General features: G+C 43.8%; 1 protein-coding gene across 1 annotated transcript in view; it reads right to left on the bottom strand.

Moving 5' to 3' along the window:
* LOC124607240 (ATP-binding cassette sub-family C member Sur) overlaps positions 1-26,496 on the bottom strand; it is a 410,012-nt gene that overhangs the window by 346,694 nt on the left and 36,822 nt on the right. The window lies entirely within an intron of this gene.

Raw genomic sequence — 26,496 nt, forward strand, 5'->3', positions numbered from 1 at the left:
AGCGCCTAGAACCGCTCGGCCACAGCGGCCGGCTCAATTATTCTAATTACTGCTTTTGTATCATAAGAAGCGCCATGTGTTGGTCATCTTGTGCACTTTTCTTGGTTCCAATAAAACCCCATGTCGTTTCAAGCATGTGTGTCAATTTTTACCTTCCTACCTACATTATATTGTGAAGTATTGAACTTTCAAATGTGAACCGGCCTCTGGGTCTCCCTGTAAAACTTCTAAATGACCATTACGTAAATGACCCCGAGAAAACTAGGAAAAGAATTAATGGATTTTAACAGTATTTCATAAGTGAGTGGTCTTATTATCTGTGTTTATATTTAATTAATGTAAGCTGTACTTTGAAGTGAGTCGTTAACATGTTTAATTCCTCCACTGTTTACCACAGGCGGTCTGTTTCCTCGACTTGTGTGGTGGCATCAAACGTATGAATCTCACGTAATAAATCTTGTTACATTTACATGTAATGTGGTCCGTTTACGTTTTAACTAGGAAAGAACAGCTACTCTCTCAGTCATAGTGCCTAATTCTTACAATTATCGCTCTTATATTGTGTGCTGTCTTCTAACGTCGCAAAGACAACATTATTCCCAACAATCAGCGCTGCGTACACACTATTCTGTGCCTACATATAGCTTACTGAAGTATGTTGGCTAATAAGTATCTTTACTTACTTGTTCGCTGCGATTACCCAGTTGAGCTGAAGACAGTGTGACGTGATCGTAATATTCGATCCTGATTAGATTAGATTAGTACTTGTTCCACAGATCATGAATACAACACTTCGTAATGATGTGGAACGTGTCAGGTTAATAAAAGGTGTCTATACAAGATATTACATTACGCAAAATATTACATGACACTCAATAATTTTTTTTGTGAAGGTTGGCAAATTACCCACTTACTATATCCAAAAATTCATCTAATGAGTAGAAGGAGTTGCCATTAAGAAATTCTTTTAATTTCTTTTTAAATGCTATATGGCTATCTGTCAGACTTTTGATGCTATTAGGTAAGTAACCAAAGGCTTTTGTGCCAGCATAATTTACCCCCCTCTGAGCCAAAGTTAGATTTAACCTTGAGTAGTCAAGATCATCCTTTCTCCTAGTGTTGTAGCCATGCACACTGCTATTACTTCTGAATTCGTTCGGATTGTTAATAACAAATTTCATAAGTGAATATATATATATATATATATATATATATATATATATATATATATATATATATATTGTGAGGCTACAGTGAAGATTTCTAGCTCTTTGAATAAGTGTCTGCAGGATGATCTTGGATGAGCTCCAGTAATTATTCTGATTACACGCTTTTGTGCAATGAACACTCTTTTACTCAATGATGAGTTACCCCAGAATACGATGCCATACGAAAGCAGAGAATGAAAAAAGGCGTGGTAAGCTAATTTACTCAGATGTATATTGCCAAAATTTGCAATGACCCTAATAGCGTAAGTAGCTGAACTCAAACGTTTCAGCAGATCCTCAGTGTGTTTTTTCCAGTTCAACCCCTCATCAATGCATACACCTAGAAATTTTGAATATTCTACCTTAGCTACCGATTTCTGATCGAAGTCTATATTTATTAATTGGGTCATTCCATTTACTGTGTGGAACTGTATATACTGTGTTTTGTCAAAGTTTAATGATGGCTCTCGGTTTTGAAGTTTCCCACCTCGGCTGTTTTTGACGAATATTCACTTTATTACATCTGACAAGACTGGCCAATTTCTGCCCTTCAGGCCATTTTCAAGTACAGTTGGTGTCAATTCGGTTACCCTCTTCATATATTCCTACGGATTAACACTCCCAGCGCACCTATGAATGATTTCTGACTCTCTTCCAAAGAATTCGTATTCATCGAAAACTATCAATGTTGTGCTTCCTGTTAAGCAACCGATAATGAATACTACAGGACCAAAAAAAAATAAAAATAAAAAAAACTGTAACGTACTGACACGAAAATCAACGTCAATTCGCTCCTCGAGGCTGTTGGCTGAGTGATGCTATTGGCTTTGGTGTCATCTGGTGGACTGCCCCTCGTTAATGTCATAGAATGAAGAAATATTTATGAAGCGAGCATAGCGTACAATGCACGACAACAATATCAAACGGAATTGTCACGAAACTTTAGTACAACGGTGTTTGTTTATATTTTGCTCTAAACCCAAAATATAAGAACTTCATGCATATGTTCTGTTTTTACACATTTATTTATTAGTGAGAGCAATGGTGAATAACTGTTGTTGCTATGTGTGCAAATCGAAATACGTGAAACAAGGAACAGGGAAGTAACACAAATCACATGCCTCACTCCAGAGACAGTTCTACGTTATGGATACGGTTTCCTCCCACCGTATTACTTCCCATCCGTCCTCCCACCTCCCACCCGTTCTCGTTCATGCCACCTTACAATGTTGTAACGGCCGGACTATAACCTTCGCAACAAAGTGACATTAAGGTGCTAGATGGCACACATCCATCAGTCACAGCAGGACAAGACATGCATTTGGGTCCGTCAGCCGTACCGAAATTCAACTGCTGCTGACTGGAGACTGTATTTCAGTTACGACAACGTTATGATTGACGTTTCAGCGAGTCTATTGGTAGGTGTGAGGCCGCCAATCTCGAGTGCCATGTGCTTGCTGTGTTGCCTGTTTTGTAGATAGACGCTGAGTCCTGTCAAGCCTTGCTAACTGCACTCCGGCTACACCGTCTCCATCACAGTTATTTTATTAGAGCTCTATCCTCCATCTGGTGAGAGAAGGTCGCTGACAGTTAACAGCAGTTTGCAGCTTTTAGTAGCGAAACGCAAGAGCCTGTCACAACGCTGACTGGCTGCGTAGGACTGAGGCAATAATATGGCGTCGCCATACATCGAAGTAACAGATTTGTAATAATTGTTTATGCGACTGTGGTACCAGCTGATGCTCAAATTGCTGTTACAGATGCCAGAGCCATACGTCCAATGCGATGGTCTTCCGTCTCGGTAGTGACACGTGGCTGTCTGGAGCCCGGTCTTCTGGCGGCCGTACACTCAGGTGAGCGCCGCTGCCAGCAAACATGTACTGTGGCTTCATTCCTGCCAAGTCTTTCTGCAGTGTCGCAGAAGGGACATCTAACTCCTCGTTCAAACTCAGTGAGGTGCTGATAACGGCGCCTTTGTCGCCTTAAAGGCATTCTTGACTAACATCAACTCACTACGTCTAATCTCAAAGATAAGTAATCCTCACAGTCATTACAGCGTGTATTGCCGAGCGGGATTAGCCGAGCGGTCTCAGGCGCTGCAGTCATGGACTGTGCGGCTGGTCCCGGCGGAGGTTCGAGTCCTCCCTCGGGCATGGGTGTGTGTGTTTGCCCTTAGGATAATTTAGGTTTAGTAGTGTGTAAGTTTAGGGACTGATGACCTTAGCAGTGAAGTCCTGTAAGATTTCACACACATTTGAACAGCGTGCATTTAAACCAAGTCTGATTTACATTCTCATAGTGGCTCTGCTAGCGCCGCTCTTACGCGACTGGCGCGAAATTTGAACACACATCATCCTTCAGATATAGAAAAACGCCTACCAACTTTAGTTCATGTCGCACAATTCCTTGGTGTTGAGATTTTTTACCCGTCATGTACGAGGGCCGTTCACAAAGTAATTTCCGTTTCTATTTCTATCCGCGGCAGCGCTACGATCGCAGTTCCGAGCATGTGCGGCAGTTACTCTGACCCAAGAAGACATGTACGCCATTTTCAGATCGCTGCTGCCGACGTGTACTTTGCAGTGCTTCTTTATAATGTCAGCCGTAATTGAAAATGTCGCCGCGTGTGAAATCAGATCTGTGACTCGTTTTCTAAATGCAAAGAAAGTTAAACCAAAGGAAATTCATCGGAAAATCTGCGAGGCTTACGGACAAAATGCTATGAGTGATTCAATGGTTAGAAGATGGGTCAGACTCTTCAGTGAAGGACGTGATCAAGTGCACAATGAAGAACGAAGTGGGCGCCCGTCTGTGGTTACTGATGAACTGGTTCACATAACTGAAGAGAAGACTAAACACAACAGTAAGTTTACGCTTAGTGCGCTTGCTATGGAAGTTCCGCAAATCTCACGATCACTAATTCATGAAATTGTTACTGAAAAACTGAAATTTCGAAAGCTTTGCTCACGTTAGGTACCTAAAATTCTTACTGAACAACACAAAAAACAACGGATGGGCAGTGCACTTCAGTTTTTGACACGCTGCAATGAATAAGGCGATGGGTTTCTTTCTCGGATAGCCACGGGGGATAAAACTTGGTTATCGTACGACACCCCTGAAACAAAACGGCAATCAGTGGAATGAAATTCATCCCCAACGAAGGTTAAGCCTAAGCTAATTTTGACACCTCGAAAAGTCATGTGCACCGTTTTTTGGGACAGAAAAGGCATTTTGCTGATTGATTTCTTACCACGAGGCCAAACAACCAATGCACATGGTTACTGCGATACCATTAAGAAATTGCGCCGCGCAATACAGAACAAGCGTCGAAGATTACTGTCAAAAGGTGTTTTTTTCCAAGATAATGCCCGACCTCACACGGTGAATGTGACCAAACAACTCTTACGGGAATTTCATTGGGATGTGTTTGATCATCCTCCGTACAGCCCGCACCTCGCTCCTAGCGACTTTCATCTCTTCTTACACCTAAAAACTGTCCTTGGTGGTCAACACTTCAACGTTGATGGCGAGCTGAAAGAACATGTTACCACATGGTTGAATACACAGGCGGCAACCTTCTATGAAGAAGGCATACAAACACTTTTGCCACGCTATGACAAGTGCCTACAAAATTTCGGAAGCTATATAGAAAAGTAGTTTAACAGTTTTAGATTTTTGTACAATAAATATCTTTTCTGTATCTGTACACATTTGTTTTATATAACCAAAGGTAACTTACTTTGTAGACATACCTCGTATAATACAGACGTGCGTAATTAATGTGTTCTTGTGAGGATGGCAGCTGACAGCGGAGTAGTTTGGCTCTTCAAGCTTCTAGAATATCCATTATTTCCATAAATGACTGGAAGAACATGACTGTGACAATATTTACTTTCGTGGACCCCGAATTCCATGTGTCGTAACACATTTGTGACAACACCCGTCTGCAAATTGTTGCTCATGTCGGCACCAATGACTCCTGCCGTCTGGGTTCAGAGGTCATCCTCAGTTCGTACAGGCGGTTGGCGGAATTGGTGAAGGCGGAAAGCCTCGCTCGCGGGGTGGAATCTGAGCTAACCATTTGTAGTATCGTTCCCAGAACCGATCGCGGTCCTCTGGTTTGGAGCCGAGCAGAAGGCTTAAAACAGAGGCTCAGACGATTCTGCGGAGATCTGGGATGCAAATTTCTCGACCTCCGCTATCGGATGGAGAAATGTAGGGTCCCCCTGAATAGGTCAGGCGTGCACTACACGCAGGAAGCGGCTACAAAGGTAGCGGAGTACGTGTGAAGTGTACATGTGGGTTTTTTAGGTTAGAGAATTCCTTCCCTAGGCCCGACAAGACGCCTCCTGAGAGGCGGCAAGGAAGGAGTAGGCAAAATGCAACAGGGAATAACAATATTAATATGCTAATAGTAAACTGCAGGAGCGTCTATAGAAAGGTCCCAGAACTGCGCTCATTAATAAGCGATCACAATACCCATATAGTACTAGGGACAGAAAGTTGGCTGAAACCAGACGTAAACAGTAATGAAATCCTAAACTCAGATTGGAATGTATACCGCAGAGACAGGCTGGACAGTGAAGGAGGAGGCGCGTTTATAGCGATAAGAAGTGCAATAGTATCGAAGGAAACTGACGGAGATCCGAAATGTGAAATAATTTGTGTGAAGGTCACGGTTAAAGCAGGCTCAGACATGGTAATTGGATGTCTCTATAGGCCCCCTGGCTCAGCAGCTGTTGTGGCTGAGCACCTGAAGGATAATTTGGAAAATATTTCGAGTAGATTTCCCCACCATGTTATAGTTCTGGGTGGAGATTTTAATTTGCCGGATATAGACTGGGAGACTCAAACGTTCATAACGGGTGGCAGGGACAAAGAATCCAGTGAAATTTTTTTAAGTGCTTTATCTGAAAATTACTTCGAGCAGTTAAACAGAGAACCGATTCGTGGCGATAACATATTAGACCTTCTGGTGACAAACAGACCCGAAATATTTGAAACAGTTAACGAAGAATAGGGAATCAGCGATCATAAAGCGGTAACTGCATCGATGATTTCAGCCGTAAATAGAAATATTAAAAAAGGTAGGAAGATTTTTCTGTTTAGCAAAGGTGACAAAAAGCAGATTTCAGAGTACCTGACGGCTCAACACAAAAGTTTTGTCTCAAGTACAGATAGTGTTGAGGATCAGTGGCCAAAGTTCAAAACCATCGTACAATATGCGTTAGATGAGTATGTGCCAAGCAAGATCGTAAGAGATGGAAAAGAGCCACCGTGGCACTACAACCGAGTTAGAAAACTGCTGCGGAAGCAAAGGGAACTTCACAACAAACATAAACATAGCCAAAGCCTTGCAGACAAACAAAAATTACGCGAAGCGAAATGTAGTGTGAGGAGGGCTATGCGAGAGGTGTCCAATGAATTCGAAAGTAAAGTTCTATGTACTGACTTGGCAGAAAATCCTAAGAAATTTTGGTCTTATGTCAAAGCGGTAGGTGGATCAAAACAAAATGTCCAGACACTCTGTGACCAAAACGGTACTGAAACAGAGGATGACAGACTAAAGGCCGAAATACTAAATGTCTTTTTCCAAAGCTGTTTCACAGAGGAAGACTGCACTGTAGTTCCTTCTCTAGATTGTCGCACAGATGACAAAATGGTAGATATCGAAATAGACGACAGAGGGATAGAGAAAAAATTAAAATCGTTCAAAAGAGGTAAGGCCGCTGGACCTGATGGGATACCAGTTCGATTTTACACAGAGTACGCGAAGGAACTTGCCCCCCTTCTTGCAGCGGTGTACCGTAGGTCTCTAGAAGAGCGTAGCGTTCCAAAGGATTGGAAAAGGGCACAGGTCATCCCCGTTTTCAAGAAGGGACGTCGAACAGATGTGCAGAACTATAGACCTATATCTCTAACGTCGATAAGTTGTAGAATTTTGGAACACGTGTTATGTTCGAGTATAATGACTTTTCTGGAGACTAGAAATATACTCCGTAGGAATCAGCATGGGTTTCGAAAAAGACGATCGTGTGAAACCCAGCTCGCGCTATTCGTCCACGAGACTCAGAGGGCCATAGACACGGGTTCCCAGGTAGATGCCGTGTTTCTTGACTTCCGCAAGGCGTTCGATACATTTCCCCACAGTCGTTTAATGAACAAAGTAAGAGCATATGGACTATCAGACCAATTGTGTGATTGTATTGAAGAGTTCCTAGATAACAGAACGCAGCATGTCATTCTCAATGGAGAGAAGTCTTTCGAAGTAAGAGTGATTTCAGGTGTGCCGCAGTGGAGTGTCGTAGGACCGTTGCTATTCACAATATACATAAATGACCTTGTGGATGACATCGGAAGTTCACTGAGGCTTTTTGCGGATGATGCTGTGGTATATCGAGAGGTTGTAACATTGGAAAATTGTACTGAAATGCAGGAGGATCTGCAGCGAATTGACGCATGGTGCAGGGAATGGCAATTGAATCTCAATGTAGACAAGTGTAATGTGCTGCGAATACATAGAAAGATAGATCCCTTATCATTTAGCTACAAAATAGCAGGTCAGCAACTGGAAGCAGTTAATTCCATAAATTACCTGGGAGTACGCATTAGGAGTGATTTAAAATGGAATGATCATATAAAGTTAATCGTTGGTAAAACAGGTGCCAGACTGAGATTCATTGGAAGAATCCTAAGGAAATGCAATCCGAAAACATAGGAAGTAGGTTACAGTACGCTTATTCGCCCACTGCTTGAATACTGCTCAGCAGTGTGGGATCCGTACCAGATGGGGTTGATAGAGGGGGTGGAGAGGATCCAACGGAGAGCAACGCGCTTCGTTACAGGATCATTTAGTAATCGCGAAAGCGTTACGGAGATGATAGATAAACTCCAGTGGAAGACTCTGCAGGAGAGACGCTCAGTAGCTCGGTACGGGCTTTTGCTAAAGTATCGAGAACATACCTTTACCGAAGAGACAAACAGTATATTGCTCCCTCCTACGTATATCTCGCGAAGAGACCATGAGGATAAAATCAGAGAGATTAGAGCCCACACATAAGCATACCGACAATCCTTCTTTCCACGAACAATACGAGATTGGAATAGAAGGGAGAACCGATGAGGTACTCAAGGTACCCTCCGCCACACACCGTCGGGTGGCTTGTGGAGTGTGGATGTAGATGTACATGTAGATATTGCTGTTCACTGCAGCTTGAAGACAACAAGCAGGCAATATGGCACCACACAGGGCAGAGCGAGAGTGGGCGGTTGCTCCGTATATAATTGAGCTCGACAGCGTGTTCTTGTGCTATACTCCGTTCATTATAAGAATAAACCTGATGTAAACAAATACAAACACGATGATTGATCAGAAGCCGTAGCACACGTAGACTGGTGTTGTTGCGCTCTTGGAAGTAGGTCCTACTTATGCACTAGATATATTATCACTAAGTTAACGTTAAATGAAACTTTAAGATATTCAAATGTATTAGCAGCCATCGGCGGTTTTCTTAATCATACTTTAGTTATGTAGTTTTTATTTCAAAAATCGTGTATAGTCACAGCCTCTGCACTGTTGTGCTCTGACTGTCGCGCTGTTAATACGCAGTATGGCCGAGGCTGCTTCCTGTTCCGTAGCGAAACACGGTTAAAAAGTGCCGACAAATAGGTTGTTCTTAATGTTTGTCATAAATTTACTGAGAGAATGGGCTTCGAAGGTTTCCGAGGTACGTTTTCAGGTAGAGACTTACGTACACAGTCGTGTATAGCGGAATCGGTAGCGTAGTAGCTTGATAATTCATGGTAGTATCGGGTGCTCAAAAAGTCAGTATAAATTTGAAAACTTAATAAACCACAGAATAATGTAGATAGAGAGGTAAAAATTGACACACATGCTTGGAATGACATGGGGTTTTACTAGAACAAAAAAAAAAACAAAGTTCACAAAATGTCCGACAGATGGCGCTGGACAGCAAAACGTCAGTGACTGCGCATGACAATCGTGTTACAGAACCGCATCATCCCCTGCCTGGCTGATAAACACCTGCTGGAACATACGATGTTTATGCAGGATGGCGTTCCATCCCATATTGCTAGACGCGTGAAAGATCTCTTGCGCGCGTCGTTTGGTGATGATCGTGTGCTCAGCCGCCACTTTCGTCATGCTTGGCCTCCCAGGTCCCCAGACCTCAGTCCGTGCGATTATTGGCTTTGGGGTTACCTGAAGTCGCAAGTGGATCGTGATCGACCGACATCTCTAGGGATGCTCGAAGACAACATCCGACGCCAATGCCTCACCATAACTCCGGACATGCTTTACAGTGCTGTTCACAACATCATTCCTCGACTACAGCTATTGTTGAGGAATGATGGTAGACATATTGAGTATTTCCTGTAAAGAACATCATCTTTGCTTTGTCTTACTTTGTTATGCTAATTATTGTTATTCTGATCAGATGAAGCGCCATCTGTCGGACTTTTTTTAACGTTTGTATTTTTTTGGTTCTAATAAAACCCCATGTCATTCCAAGCATGTGTGTCAATTTGTACCTCTCTAAGTACATTATTCCGTGATTATTCAGGTTTCAAATTTATACTGACTTTTTTATCACCCAGTACATGGTGTGCTGGTGCAAGTCTCGCCCGAGTTAATTTTGTTTCTCGTTCAATTTGAATTACCTACATCTCGTGGGTTGAAAAATTCATCATCACATTTTACGAATAATGCATGTCTTCCTGTTTTTAATTACACATTGCACACGGCATTCCTGTTCTCATTTTCAATATAAATTCTCAGTTATCGATATTTTATGAAAGACTGTTAATAAAGGTTGTTTAAATTAGGAAAACATAGCAATTTTATTTTTAGGCAAAAATTAAAAACTAAATACTCTTTATTTTGACTACTTCCATTGTTTTATACCACAGATGTAGATATGTGTCGTAGAAACACGAAAAGCAATCATTTTCACCGTATCGAGCACACCTTACAAATGCTGCATTATTACATTTGCCACTTTACTATTACAATATAAACGGAGCAGAACTGATGGTGCCAAGTTCAGGGATTTGGCCCGAGAAAGAACAAGACTGTTAAGCTGCCTGACGTACTGGAACTAACTCACGCAGCTTTTTCATATGTCAGTGCCGAACGTTGGCGGGATATAGAACGGCATGTCATAAAAGAGGAGAAAAAGAGAGGCCTGGTTGGATTCTGTTGTTGATTGACTCGTTATCATCGTAACAGATGACAGTTCCGGTACTGAAATGTATTTCTTAGACAAGGAAGGAGCTGAGAGATTACCAAACGACTGACTGTAATTAATACTTTCAGTGTCTTCAGCATTCAACAGTACGGTGAAATCCCTGCAGTATGATTTTGCATCATTCATAGCTCGCACAGAAAAATTACCCCGGCTTAAAGTTAGGAATTTTCGTCACTTTTGTTTGTAATTAGAATACTGTGTCAAGTGAGAACAAGAGCGTTTTATGTTTACCGTCTGGTCGCCTAAGAAGCTCGCAGTAGTGCTGGAGTTTTGCCCAGTATTGTTTCATTCTGTTTAAAAATTAAATGACATTAGAAGCTATATTGTTTCTTTCCCCCCATCCATGAACCATGGACCTTGCCGTTGGTGGGAAGGCTTGCGTGCCTCAGCGATACAGATAGCAGTACCGTAGGTGCAACCACAACGGAGGGGTATCTGTTGAGAGGCCAGACAAACGTGTGGTTCCTGAAGAGGGGCAGCAGCCTTTTCAGTAGTTGCAGGGGCAACAGTCTGGATGATTGATTGATGTGCGCTTGTAACACTAACCAAAACGGCCTGACTGTGCTGGTACTGCGAACGGCTGAAAGAAAGGGGAAACTACAGTCGAATTTTTCCCGAGGGCATGCAGCTTTACTGTATGGTTAAATTATGATGGCGTCCTCTTGGGTACAATATTCTGGAGGTAAAATAGTCCCCCATTCGGATCTCAGGGCGGGGACTACTCAAGAAGATCTCGTTATCAGGAGAAAGAAAACTGGCGTGGAATGTCAGGTCCCTTAATCAGGCAGGTAGGTTAGAAAATTTAAAAAGGGAAATGGATAGATTAAAGTTAGATATAGTGGGAATTAGTGAAGTTCGGTGGCAGGAGGAACAAGACTTTTGGTCAGGCGAATACAGGGTTATAAATACAAAATCAAATAGGGGTAATGCAGGAGTAGGTTTAATAATTAATAAAAAAAATAGGAGTGCGTGTAAGCTTACACTAGAAACAGCACAGTGAACGCATTATTGTGGACAAGATAGACACGAATCCCACGCCTACTACAGTAGTAAAAATTTATGTGCCCACTAGTTCTGCAGATGACGAAGAAATTGAAGAAATGTATGATGAAATAAAAGAAATTATTCAGATAGTGAAGGGAGACGAAAATTTAATAGTCATGGGTGACTGGAATTCGGTAGTAGGAAAAGGGAAAGAAGGAAACGTAGTTGGTGAATATGGATTGGGAATAAGAAGTGAAAGAGGAAGCCGCCTGGTAGAATTTTGCACAGAGCAGAACTTAATCATAGCTAACACTTGGTTTAAGAATCATGAAAGAAGGTTGTGTATATGGAAGAAGCCTGGAGATACTGACAGGTTTCAGATAGATTATATAATGGTAAGACAGAGGTTTAGGAACCAGGTTTTAAATTGTAAGACATTTCCAGGGGCAGATGTGGACTCTGACCACAATCTATTGGCTATGAACTGTAGATTAAAACTGAAGAAACTGCAAAAAGGTGGGAATTTAAGGAGATGGGACCTGGATAAACTGAAAGAACCAGAGGTTGTACAGAGTTTGAGGGAGAGGATAAGGGAACAATTGACAGGAATGGGGGAAAGAAATACAGTAGAAGAAGAATGGGTAACTTTGAGGGATGAAGTAGTGAAGGCATTAGAGGATCAAGTAGGTAAAAAGACATGGGCTACTAGAAATCCTTGGGTAACAGAAGAAATATTGAATTTAATTGATGAAAGGAGAAAATATAAAAATGCACTAAATGAAGCAGGCAAAAAGGAATACAAACATCTCAAAAATGAGATCGACAGGAAGTGCAAAATGGCTAAGCAGCGATGGCTAGAGGACAAATGTAAGGATATAGAGGTTATCTCACTAGGGGTAAGATAGATACCGCCTACAGCAAAATTAAAGAGACCTTTGGAGAAAAGAGAACCAATAGTATGACCATCAAGAGCTCAGATGGAAACCCAGTTCTAAGCAAAGAAGGGAAGGCAGAAAGGTGGAAGGAGTATATAGAGGGTCTATACTAGGGCGATGTACTTGAGGACAATATTATGGAAATGGAAGAGGATGTAGATGAAGATGAAAAGGAAGATATGATACTGCGTGAAGAGTTTGACAGAGCACTGAAAGACCTGAGTCGAAACAAGGCCCCATTAGAACTACTGACAGTCTTGGGAGAGCCAGTCCTGATAAAACTCTGCCATCTGGTGAGCAAGATGTATGAGACAGGCGAAATACCCTCAGACTTCAAGAAGAATATAATAATTCCAATCCCAAAGAAAGCTAGTGTTGACAGATGTGAATGTTACCGAACTATCAGTTTAATAAGTCACAGCTGCAAAATACTAACGCGAATTTATAAAGACGAATGGAAAAACTGGTAGAAGCCGACCTCGGGGAAGATCAGTTTGGATTCCGTAGAAATGTTGGAACACGTGAGGCAGTACTGACCCTACTACTTATCTTAGAAGCTAAATTAAGGAAAGGCAAATCTACGTTTCTAGCATTTGTAGACTCAGAGAAAGCTTTTGACAATGTTGACTGGAATACTCTCTTTCAAATTCTGAAGGTGGCAGGGGTAAAATACAGGAAGCGAATGGCTATTTACAATTTGTACAGAAACCAGTTGGCAGTTATAAGGGTTGAGGGACATGAATGGGGAGCAGTGGTTGGGAAGGGAGTGAGACGGGGTTGAAGCCTCTCCCCAATGTTATTCAATCTGTATATTGAGCAAGCAGCGAAGGAAACAAAAGAAAAATTCGGAGTAGGTATTAAAATCGATGGAGAAGAAATAAAAACTTTGAGGACAGCAAAGGACTTGGAAGAGCAGTTGAACGGAATGGATAGTGTCTTGAAAGGCGGATATAGGATGAACATCAACAAAAGGAAAACGAGGAAAATGGAATGTAGTCGAATTAAGTCGGGTGATGCTGAGGGAATTAGACTAGGAAATGAGACACTTAAAGTAGTAAAGGAGGTTTAGTATTTGGGAAGCAAAATAACTGACGATGGTCGAAGTAGAGAGGATATAAAATGTAGACTAGCAATGGCAAGGAAAGCGTTTCTGAAGAAGAGAAATTTGTTAACATCGAGTATACATTTAAGTGTCAGGAAGTCATTTCTGAAAGTATTTGTATGGAGTGTAGCCATGTATGGAAGTGAAACATGGACGATAAATAGTTGGGTCAAGAAGGGAATAGAAGCTTTCGAAATGTGGTGCTACAGAAGAACGCTGAAGATTAGAGGGGTAGATCATATAACTAATGAGGAGGTATTGAATAGAATTGGGGAGAAGAGGAGTTTGTGGCACAACTTGACTAGAAGAAGGGATCGGTTGGTAGAACATGTTCTGAAGCTTCAAGGGATCACCAATTTAGTACTGAAGGGCAGGGTGGAGGGTAAAAGTCATAGAGGGAGACCAAGAGATGAATACACTAAGCAGATTCAGAAGGATGTAGGTTGCAGTAGGTACTGGGAGATGTAGAAGCTTGCACAGGACAGAGTAGCATGGTCCGCAGCTCGTGGTCGTGCGGTAGCGTTCTCGCTTCCCACGCCCAGGTTCCCAGGTTCGATTCCCGGCGGGGTCAGGGATTTTCTCTGCCTCGTGACGACTGGGTGTTGTGTGATGTCCTTAAGTTAGTTAGGTTTAAGTAGTTCTTCTCATCATTGGAGGCTAGTTGCACCGCTGGTTGGCCAGTGCTGTCCAAGTTTAAAGCGCCGGTAAAGCTGTTGTCCCTCCCATTATCGCTCAGTCTATGTGAGTGTGTGAGACAGCATAAAAGGTATCCTTATGATCGTACTTGACTGTACTGGTCTTAATATGGCTTCCGCTCCACGTGAAACTAAATCCAATGAGATTCACGCAGATACGGAAGAATACATGGCGGAATATTTAGATTAGGTTTATTCGTATGATGACCATAGTATACACGACATCTTGCTTCTTGGCTGTGCCTCGGGCAACAGGTGTATACTCGGGCTAGACAGATGCGATGGTGTTAGGAGGGTATGTCGTGTGGCTGGTGCTGGCCTGAGGCGGGCGGGTATACGCACGGGAGGCGCTCACTGGACAAGTGGGCCGTGGGAAGCGGGCCGCGCGGGTTTTTTCGCGGTGCGCGATGGATGGCTGCGGAGCGCTGCACGCCAGCACGCCAGACGCGGCCAGCGATGCTCGTCTTGCTCCAGTTCGCAGTAGCGGCCCATCTTTTGGTGTGAACGACAATAATCCACTGAAAAGCGAGAGTAACGCCCGTTCTGAACGATGACGGTCTCCACGGCTTCACGTTTACTGTAGGCGTCCATTCGCCATCACGCTGCTCAGAATCTGCATTCAAATGTAATCGATCTCTTAGATTTCATGAACCTGCCAACTTTTCATTGAGTGTAAAACAATCTTCACATAACGATATAAAGTTGTTTGAGAGTAAAACAACGAATTAGTTACTAGACGAGTATTTCGTAACCTGCAATTTTATTTTATTTTATTTTATTTTTTTTATTTATTTTTTTTTTTTTACTTCATTCATATTTCGCTGATGAAAGTCCTCTAGCAATTGTTGTTGGGGAAGAAGACTACAGGTGAAATCGTCATATGCGGTCTGATTGTAGATACGTAAACGACGTAGTCACTTGCACGTAGAGTAAGGATATTTATGGTGTAACCACTCAAATGCACAAAACAGTTTTTTGTAGTCGACATATAAACTACTGGTCATTAAAATTGCTACACCACGAAGATGACGTGCTACAGACGCGAAATTTAACCGACAGGAAGAAGATGCTGTCATATGCAAATGATTAGCTTTTCAGAGCATTCACACAAGGTTGGCGCCGGTGGCGACACCTAAAACGTGCTGACATGAGGTAAGTTTCCAACCGATTTCTCATACACAAACAGCAGTTGACCGGCGTTGCCTGGTGAAACGTTGTCGTGATGCCTCGTGTAAGGAGGAGATTGCGTACCATCACGTTTCCCACTTTGATAAAGGTCGGATTGTAGCCTATCGCGTTTGCGGTTTATCGTGTCGCGACATTGCTGCTCGGGGTGGTCAAGATCCAGTGACTGATAGCGGAATATGCAATCGGTGGGTTCAGGAGGGTAATACGGAACGCCGCGCTGTGCTGGATCCCAACGGCCTCTTTTCACTAGCAGTCGAGATGACAGGCATCTTATCCGCATGGCTGTAACGGATCTGCAGCCACGTCCCGATCCCTGAGTCAACAGATGGGGAAGTTTGCAAGACAACAACCACCTGCACGAACAGTTCGACGACGTTTTCAGCAGCATGGCTTATTAGCTCGGAGACCGTGACTGCAGTTACCCTTGACGCTGCATTACAGACAGGAGCGCCTGCGATGGTGTACTCAACGACGAACCTGGATGCACGAATGGCAAAACGTCATTTTTTCGGATGAATCCAGGTTCTGTTTACAGCATCATGATGGTCGCATCCGTGTTTGGTGACATCGCGGTGAACACACATTGGAAGCGTGTATTCGTCATCGCCATACTGGCGTATCACCCGACGTGATGGAATGGGGTGCCATTGGTTACACGTCTCGGTCATCTCTTGTTCGCATTGACGGCACTTTGAACAGTGGGCGTTACATTTCAGATGTGTTACGACCCGTGGCTCTACCCTTCATTCGAGCCCTGCGAAACCCTATGTTTCAGTATGATAATGCACGACGGCATATTGCAGGTCCTGTACGGGCCTTTCTGGATACATGAAACGTTCGACTGCTACCCTGACCAGCACATTCTCCAGATCTCTCACCAACTGAAAACGTCTGGTCAATGGTGGCCATGCAACTGGCTCGTCACAATACGCCAGTCACTACTCTTGATGAACTGTGGTATCGTGTTGAAGCTGCATGGGCAGCTATACTTGTACACGCCGTCCAAGCTCCGTTCGACCCAATGCCCAGGCGTATCAAGGCCGTTATTACGGCCAGAGGTGGTTGTTCTGGGTACTTATTTCTCAGGATCTATGCACCCAAACAGCGTGAAAATGTAATCGCATGTCAGTTCTAGTATAATATATTTGTCCAATGAATACCCGTTTATCATCTGCATTTCTTCTTGGTGTAGCAATTTTAATGGCCAGTAGTATATTACTTCCAGAAGTCATGTGACTCGTGGCTCTTTCCTACTAAAAGTAAGTATTCCTTCTTTCACGTATTTCGATGGTATCCACAGCAGATGCAATTATTAACCACTATCATTTATTAGCAAGTAAATACGTAAAACGATTAAACTAGATATCTGAGTGAAGCTTTTGGTCTTGCCAACTTGACCTCATATTTTAAGGAGAAAATGTACACTTGCAAGATATCGGACCCAGAAGTCAATCCTGCGCGAAAATTTGGGCCATAATTCTGATAGAAAGCAGTTACGACCTTTCTGAGTGTACAGTTTTTAAACACTTGCGCGCAGTCCGCTGTTAGCAGCGGTGGGGCAAGGTCGTCGTGCCTGTGTCCCCCTGTTAGGGCACTGCGCGCGCGAGTGTTTACTATTTACTTTCCGCTGCGGCGAGTGTCACGCGTCCGTGTCTCGGTAGTGCCATGGCGCACTCGTATCGCAAGTCCACAATTAAGATCACATTTCAAGCGGACTACGCAAGACCTCGAGCACTTAACATTGAACGTTTCATCCGGGAAGAACTTCATACTGCACCTCGAGACATCATTGGGATCCACTTTTCTATAACATGAAGTGTCGTCTACATAAAACTGATCAATGAAAAGGCGTGCTCTGATGTTGTGTGCCGACACACTCATGGACTTAAATTTAAGCATTCTGATGGTCACATAGGAACTGTCACGATCGACCACGCTGGATTAGGCCTTCGCACTCTGAGGGTCTTCGAGCTGCCATTCGAAGTCCCGCCAGATGTTGTGATGACAGCTTTCAAACCGTACGGCAACGTGCTAAGCCACTTGGCTGAAAAATGGCAAACGTTTGTGACGTACCCCGTCTTAAATGGAGTGCGACAAATTGAGATTGAACTGACGAAGCATGTGCCATCCTATTTAGTAATTGGCGGCTGCAGAGCCATTGTCATGTACGACGGACAACCGCGTACTTGCGCCGGCTGTGGCCAGGAAGGACATGTCCGATCGGCCTGCATTCAACGCTGACTGACTCAGACACCGGTTGGTAAAGTTCCATCCCCGGCGACGCCTACTTCACTCCCCATCACGTATGCAACGGCTGCAACCGCAACAGCTGTTCCTGCCCAGGATCGAAACACCGTATTGCAGTCAGTGGTCGCTGACAGTGTGGCGGACAGCATATCCCCCTCTACGACGTCATCGGCAGACCTGCCTCAAGACGGTGATCAATTGTGCCACCGAGACGAGCCTAAAGAGAAGATGGAAGTAGAAACTGAAATTGTCCCGATTTCTGCCTTCCTACGAATGGAGACCGCATCAGATGGTTGTCGCCCGCACTCTGACATAGAACAACATGTCCGGAAACAACGGTCCCCTCGAAAACGCAAGAAACGGCGCCATACACCATCCGATGATTGCCTGCTTCGGATGTGTGACCCGGACGAACATACGGCGTCGGACGACACTCAGGACTCTACCACCACAACTCACCCTTCCCATCACGATGCTACGGCGGATACAGTTTCTGAGCCTCGGTCTGACAACATCACTTCTGCTACTGAACATGCGCGCAAGCGCCCTACTGACAGCACTAATCAACAGTTACCAATTGCTGCATCTGATTCTTGGGCGGATGATGTCGAGGATGAGCCACAGCACAGCCACAGCACAGCCGAAGGCAGAGATGCTCCCTCGGCTGTACCCAGCACCAACCAACCACAGTGACTACGGCTGTATCATCAGCCTCTGTGGGGCCGCCCATACCTGGCCTCCTACACAACCCAGTTGCCGACCTGGCTGACCAAACATACCGTCTAGCGACGATTAACATCAACAACATACGTGCCCGACATAAACTAGCGATGCTACAGGATCTACTCAACGCAGCAGACATCGACATTGCGCTCCTTCAAGAGGTGTATGTCGCAGACTTCAAGGAACCCTATGGCTACAAGACTTGGGTCTCACATGCGTCTGCCAATGGCAGTGGTGTGACGATCCTCCTCTGCGATACCACCTACCCTGGCTCACCGCATGTTGGCGGTTTTGGGATCCTTTGTTAATAGAGGCATGTTATTTAAGATTCGTTACGAGTCCCTAACGCTCCCGAGGAGCAGAGGAGGTTTAGGCCTTTGTCATGTTCAGAACAGAGCGAAGGCCTGTTCGTCAGCTGTCACCTGCAACTGTGGAGACGAAGTCCGACGTGCCTCACAAGTCTCTTACTGGAAGCCCTACGAGCAATCTTACTCGCACCCCCTGTGATGATATCGGACATCCCAGCACCTTTCTTCCACGTTAGCCAATTCTTCCTTGAATTAAGCTACATCCGCACCGCACTACTACCCACACGCTTGATGATGACAAGGGCGATATATGCTGTCATGCAAATGAACAGGACGCCGAATGTGATTGAAAGCAAACACCCCACTACAAAGTGGCGCGCTGTGTGGCAGGCAGTGAATGCCACCGCCCTTGATACTGACGTGCAATCTGCACGGTACGTAACTGTTAATGGGAAACAGTTGTGCCAGTCCCGCCTACATCACATCCACCTCGCTGATTCACCCTTGTGTGCCACATGCCAAGTGATTGACACGGACGACCATCGTTTCGAATGCGGGTCGGCAAAGGGCGTTTGGTATTTGGTGCGTCAGATATTGGCTTTTCTCACACGCACGACTCCCGACAGGATAACTACCCGATCACTTCTTTTCCCCGATAAGATTTATTTCCCAAGAGCAAAAACGAACTCTGTGATGTGGATCAGCGGCCACGCTGTTCACTACGTATTCGGTAATGGCGAAAAGACAGTACCCGATCTTTGGTAGTACCTCAACGAACGACATTGTGCGATCGTCAAGAACCCTAAATATAGGCAATATTTTTCTAATTTTCTTTGGAGCGCATTCCATAATTCGCGTCGCAGCGGGATTATCGATGACATGAGAAGACAACCATAGCATCTCTTCCCAGTTCCTTTTTTTATGAGATTGAACAAACAGCGGAAACAACACAGCAAAGAGAAGACAGTCATCGAAAAATTCGCAGCGGGCTATAGTATGGAGCATCCTTTGTCATAACGGGATGACTTGCTATTATTCTGTTTATGTAGCCAAAGAGGAACGGCCTTCCTTTTATCCATTTGTATCAACATAAAATAAAATAAAAATAAAAAAAGCAGAAAAACAAACCTTCCAAAATCCTTTTTCTCTTTTTTTGTTAAAAACGTACTAATTTTTTTAAATAAATAAGTAAAAAAAAGATAAAAAAGTGATTAAATCGTGGGAATGCCAAACAGAAGCACACCGGTTCACGCACGGACGGGTGAAAAAATTTTTTCTTTCTCTCCATAAAAAAATGGATAAAAAATTTAAAAAAAAAGTAAAAAAAGAGCGCTAATGCGCTGCTTCCTGGACTCGGGGAGGCGCGCCGGCTCTGTATCGAATCCGCCCAGCGGTTTAACGACGAGGACCGGTATGTCTACCAGCCTGGATGTGGTTTTTTAGGGGGTTTTCCACATCCCGCTAGGTGAATACCAGGCTGGTCCCCAAGTTCCGACTCAGTTACACGACTCACAGACATTTGAAAACGTTCGCACTATTTCATAGCTTACACTGGATGCTGACAGCTGGCGTGCACTACTTCCGTTCCGGGGGGGTTCAGGGTGGCGGCAGGAAGGGCATCCGCCCACCCTCTGCAATTAACACTGCCAAATCCGTCATAACAAAGCCGACCCCGCGTTGGAGCAGGACAAAGACCCAAGAAAGAAAGATACGGCATAAGAAGGTCCTCTACAGCTCGCAGCTCTGCCAACTGCGAAGCGCTAACGGCTGAAGGCGAAAACAGTTGCCATCTGCAGAGCCGTGACAATACTGAGGCGATGCCATAGAGACATTTACAAAATCGCGTTACACTACTGCCTAAAGTAGGCCCACAAAGCTGCCGTAAACAGCCCATTGCAACTCTCAGAGATCAACTTACGCCCGATCAACTATAGCATGTCTTCACTCAGGAAGTTACTTACCATTTCCTCAAAGTAAGTGTAAGGACAAATAATAGTGCAAAAATCCCCATATGCTTCCGTTTACCTCGCATAAAAATTAGTCGAATAGTCGCATTTAATTATGCTTACCAGTCACGACTTTTAATAGCTCTCGTTCTTTGATGCTTAAAGGTTGGAATTCGAATGCCTATCCTTACCGCTGCTGTAGGTGCTGGAGTATCGCTTGTCGGTTCACCAACCGCTATACAGCAGTTCGCGATCAGGCACTAGACGGCAGCAGTGACGCGGAGCGAGTGACAGACAAACGATGTGCGCAAGTGCTTGAAGACGCACTTTCAGATGGTTATAACTGCCTGGTATCAGAGTTACGACCAAATTTTCGCACTTGATCGACAGTTGGCATGATATCTTGCAAATGTGCATTTTACCCCTTAAAACATTAAGTCAAGTTGATGTTCCCCCGTTAGCACTGCGTCATACCAGAAGTGGTGGCAATTACCGTTTGACGCTGATGTCATGTGCAGTACTCTACGCTCACTCCACAGATATATCTACTCTACGCACTTGCAGTCAGAGAACAGACTTCAGTGCTTGAAAGAACCGAATACGTGTATGTAAACTCTTTGTGTGATTCAGTAAAGTTGTCCTGAACTAAACTTGATAGGTCTCTCTCCAAATAGTGCTAATACTGGTTATACGTATCTGCAATATTCATATTCGGCACTGAAACCAGGAAAGACTGAAGAAAAGGGAAGATGATTTATAAGCATGGAGGAGACTTCCGAGAGACTTCGAGCTACAAAATAACGAACACATTAGTCTACGCTCAGCAAACAGGTAAGTCGTAACATTCACTAAACTGCTTTTGCAGGCAGACTCGTTGCTTATTGACCTTCATACGCCTGTACACATATTTCTGAGATTTCAACGCTCTTTCTTGGCATTGACAGTGTGTTTGCGTTGTTAGTCGATAAAAACCAATCTAAGTGCGGTAACTATAGCAATTACATGCTATGGCTTGGACAGCGGCAATTCTTTTAAAGTTAATACGTAAACGGACGATACTGCATTAAAATACGACAAGACTGATAAGTCTGATGCCTCCACGAGAGTTGATGATGCAAAATATTGCCATGAACAGCTGTAGGAAAGAATGAAATGATTCTTCTTCTTTTTTCCTTTACTGGCCTTTATCCCGTATCTTCAGGAGATCAGCATGTCAGTTACCGGAGACGGTATTTGTATACCCCAACTGTCTGCGACTAGTGTTATCCCAAATGAAAGTGTTGAGAACATTTTCTGAATGCTTGCAAATCGTGTTAACTGTGGCGAGACCCGCGTACCAGCCATGTACTCACCTACTCGGATATGGGAAACCGCCTAAAAACCACCTCCAGAATGGCCAGCACACCGGTCTTCGCCGTTAATCCGTCGGGCGGATTCGATCCGGGGCCGGCTCATCTCCCCAAATCTCGGAAGCAAAGTGCTAACGCGTGCCGCTATCCGGGCAAAAATGGAACAATTAAACACGCTAAGTGATTCATCCCATTATTTATCGATTGCGATGACTATCAGGGCGACACAGCTACGCATAAATGTTATAAACAAGTATGCAAGCAGACTATCTTAAATAAAAGTGCATATCCAAGGGAAAACACTTTGTTGCAACAACTGCAGCGTTTCAAATCGCTTTCGCAAACATCAGGCTACTATCTATTAAACTGCAAACATTTTTGAGGGATAAGGAAACCTGTCGTAGAATATGTGAGCAGTTTACTGCTTCTTTAGATAAGAGCTCTACAACATCAGCCATTAATAGCTCATATTATTTTGAGGGTCTTTAGAAGCAGAAGCTAAAGAAATGTTTGATGATATTGCAGCTGACGTTAACCGTTAACGCCTCTTTCGTCAACACCTACAACACATGGTCTCAAATGAAACACAGTCGTATGTTGATTGTTAGTATATCATGAAGTAGCATTTAAATACGTACCTTCTGATGCAAATTTACTTTGCATCCTGTGCTACACTTTATTGTTGTGGTCATTTCTGCATAACTACCGCAACCTATGTCGATTTGAACTTGCTCTTCCTGTATTCAAGTTTTGTTCACTCTCTACAGTTTCCTCCCCCCCCCCCCCCCCCACCTCACACACACACACACACACACACACACACGGGCATACTCACATTTCCTTCTATTACCAAACTGACAATTCCTAAATGCCTCATGATGTGTCCTATCAACCAATTCCTTCTTTTAGTCCAGTTACGCCAGAAATTTCCTTTTGTCTCATTGCAGTTCAGTAAATCCTCATTTGTTATTCGATCTCCCCATCTAATTTTCGGCATCCTTCTATAGCACCACATTTCTAAAATGTCTATTGCTCACGTTACACTGTCATACAAGACTACCTTCAGTAAAGGCTTCCTAACAATTGTATTAGACGTTAGCAAATTCTTCTTTTTCAGAAACGCCGTTCCTACTATTGTCAGTCTGCATTATGTGTACTGTGTTTCCTACTTCGGTCGTCATCAGTTATTTTGCTGCCAAAATTAAAAACTCATCTACAGTTTTTACTGTCTCTTTTTCTAATCTGATTCCTTAGCATCGGCCCACTTACATCGACTGCATTCAGTTATCCTTCTTTTACAAAATATGGCTCTGAGCACTATGGGACTTAACTTCTAAGGTCATCAGTCCCCTAGAACTTAGAACTACTTAAACCTAACTAACCTAAGGACATCACACACATCCATGCCCGAGGCAGGATTCGAACCTGCGACCGTAGCTGCCACGCGGTTCCAGACTGTAGCGCCTTTAACCGCTTGGCCACCACTTCTTTTACACTAGTGTGCAAAAGTTAAGAACAAAACTTAAGGACGAATGAAGCTTTTGCACGATGTGCCACTGCCAAGTAACATAGTTCGATGAAACTTCGGCCGTACGTACTAAGAACTGCTGCAGTAAAGAACAGAAAGTAACTGAAAGGGACGAATTGAAATGACATTTTTATTCAGGTCACTACGATTTATAAGGCCGCTTAAATTTTGTTAGAGACGGCTAAGGTCTTGGCAGAGCAGTTGAATTGCAGGTTATAAGACGAACATAAATATAAGTACACAGTTCTGCAAAACTTGACGACGAGCTAGATAAAGTAACATAACATAAGTTAGAATGAAAATGTTACCAAAGGTCTTCCAGTCGCGCACACAAAGTTAGATGTCACATGGCGTCAGGACAGCGTTACCATAGCGGCAAATAGGGATGGCCCTGCAGCATCGGGCAGTTGAACGAACGGTAAAAGACAGCGTATGCCAATCACTGAGCAGTGATGGTGCGCTGGGGTAGTGATCTTCATTACAAAACGGATTTGGATGACTTCACACAGGGAGGAAGCATCGGGAAACTGGAAGAAGGACGAAGTTAGCTAGTACTGCTCTGGACCTGGATATTGTCCACAGTGCTGTTTCACGTACATAGGGAGCGTTCAACGAAGATAGCTGCGAAGAAACCATGGGCAAAAGAAGAAATACTTCAGCTGATCTACGAAAGAAGGAAGTACAAAAATGTTCAGGGAAATTCAGGAATACAGAAATACAAGTCGCTGTGGAATGAAATAAATAGGAAGGGCAGGGAAGCTAAGACGAAATGGCTACATGAAAAATGTGAAGAAATAGAAAAAGAAGTGATTGTCGGAAGGACTAACTCAGCATATAGGAAAATCACAACGTGTCGGTGAAACTAAAAGCAAGAGTGGCAACATTAAAAGTGCAACTCTAATCCCACTGTTAATGCAGAGGAGAAAGCGGATAGATGGAAATCCTATGAGGGGGAAGATTTGTCTACTGCGACAGAAGAAGAAACAGGGGTCGATTTAGAAGAGATAGAGGATCCAGTATCAGAATTTAAGAGAACTTTGGAGCACTTAAAATCAAATAAGGCAGAAGGGACAGATAACATTCCATCAGAATTCCTCAAATCATTTGGGGTGGTGGCAACAAACACCGTTGGTATGAGGAATGTATGAGTCTGGCAACATACCATCTGACTTTCGCAAAAAATATCACCCGCACAATTCCGAAGACTGCAAGAGCTGACAACTGGGAGAAATATCGCACATCAGCTTAACAGCTCATGCATCCAAGTTGCTTACTAGAATAATATACAGAAGAATGGAAAAGAAAATTGAGAGTGTGTTAGATGACGATCAGTTTGTCTTTAGGAAAGGTAAAGGCACCAGAGAGGTAACTCTGCGTTTGGTAATGGAAGCAAGACTACGAGAAAAATCAAGACACGTTCATAGGATTTGTCAACCTGGAAAAAGCGTTCGACGATCTAAAATGGTGCAAGATGTACGAAATTCTGAGAAAAATAGGGGTAAGCTATAGGGAGAGATGGGTAATATATAATATGTACAAGAGCCACGAGGGAATAAGAAGAGGGAAGATCAAGAACGAGGTGTTTGGATTAAAAAGCAAGTAAGACAAGAATTTAGCCTCTCGCATCCACTATTCAATCTGTACCTCGAAGAGGCAATGATGGAAATAAAAAAAAAGGTTCAGCAGTGGAATCAAAATTCAAGGTGAAAAGAAATGAATGATACGATTCGCTGATGACATTGCTGTCCTGAGTGAAAGTGAAGAAGAATTACATGATCTGCTGAACGAATGAACAATGTAATGACTACAGAATGTGGATTGAGAGTAAATGGACGAAAGACGAAATTAATGAGAAGTAGCAGAAATGAGAACAGTGAGAAACTTAACATCAGGATTGACGATCACGAAGTAGATGAAGTTGGGGAATTCTTCTACCTAGGCAATGACGGACAGAGCAAGCAGGACATGAAAAGCAGACTAGCAATGGCAGAAAGGGCATTCCTGGCCAAGAGAAATCTGCTAGTATCAAACATAGGCCTTGATTTGAGGAAGACATTTCTGAGAATGTACGTTTGGAGCACAGCGTTGTATATTAGTGAAACGTGGACTGTGGGAAAAAGGGAACAGAAGAGAATCGAAGCATGTGAGATGTGGTACTACAGACGAATGTTGGAAATTAGGTGGACTGATATGATAAGGAATGAGGAGGTTCTGCGCAGAATGAGAGAGAAAACGAATATGGGGAAAACACTGACAAGGAGAAGGGACGGGGTGACAGGGCATCTGTTAAGAAATCAGGGGTTGGGTTGGGTTGTTTTTGGGAAGGAGACCAGACAGCGAGGTCATCGGTCTCAATGGATTAGGGAAGGACGGGGAAGGAAGTAGGCCGTGCCCTTTGAAAGGAACCATCCCGGCATTTGCCTGGAGCGATTTAGGGAAATCACGGAAAACCTAAATCAGGATGGCCGGACGCGGGATTGAACCGTCGTCCTCCAGAATGCGAGTCCAGTGTCTAACCACTGCGCCACCTCGCTCGGTAGAAATCAGGGAATGACTTCCTCGGCACTATAGGGTGCTGTAGAGGGCAGAAACTGTAGAGAAAGACAGAGATTGGAATACATCTAGCAAGTAATTGAGGTTGGCACAGGAGAGAAATTCGTGGCGAGTCGCATCAAACCATCCAGAAGACTGATGAAAAAAAGCGAGCGTTCCGAAGCACAGGCACTATTTCCTGCAGTAGAAGAGTTGGTCGACCACGGTCACCTACGGCAGCAGATAATCACTTCACCGTGCATCGAGCAAGAATGGACCCCCGTCAAACAGCGGGTGCAATTGCAACCCTGTTTAACAGGTCTGCTAGACACGTAATTTCAAACTGCACCGTGGCAGGGTGACCTCATGGGGTGGTCTCTTTTTGCCCTAAGACCGCTACGTTGTGTTCCAGTGACAGCCGCACTTCGGCGTCGGCGCTGTTGCCGTTATGTGTCCCCCTGTGGTCGAATAGTGAACGACTTGAT

Source organism: Schistocerca americana, chromosome 1, assembly GCF_021461395.2.
Source record: "Schistocerca americana isolate TAMUIC-IGC-003095 chromosome 1, iqSchAmer2.1, whole genome shotgun sequence".
NCBI classification, from domain to species: domain Eukaryota; kingdom Metazoa; phylum Arthropoda; class Insecta; order Orthoptera; family Acrididae; genus Schistocerca; species Schistocerca americana.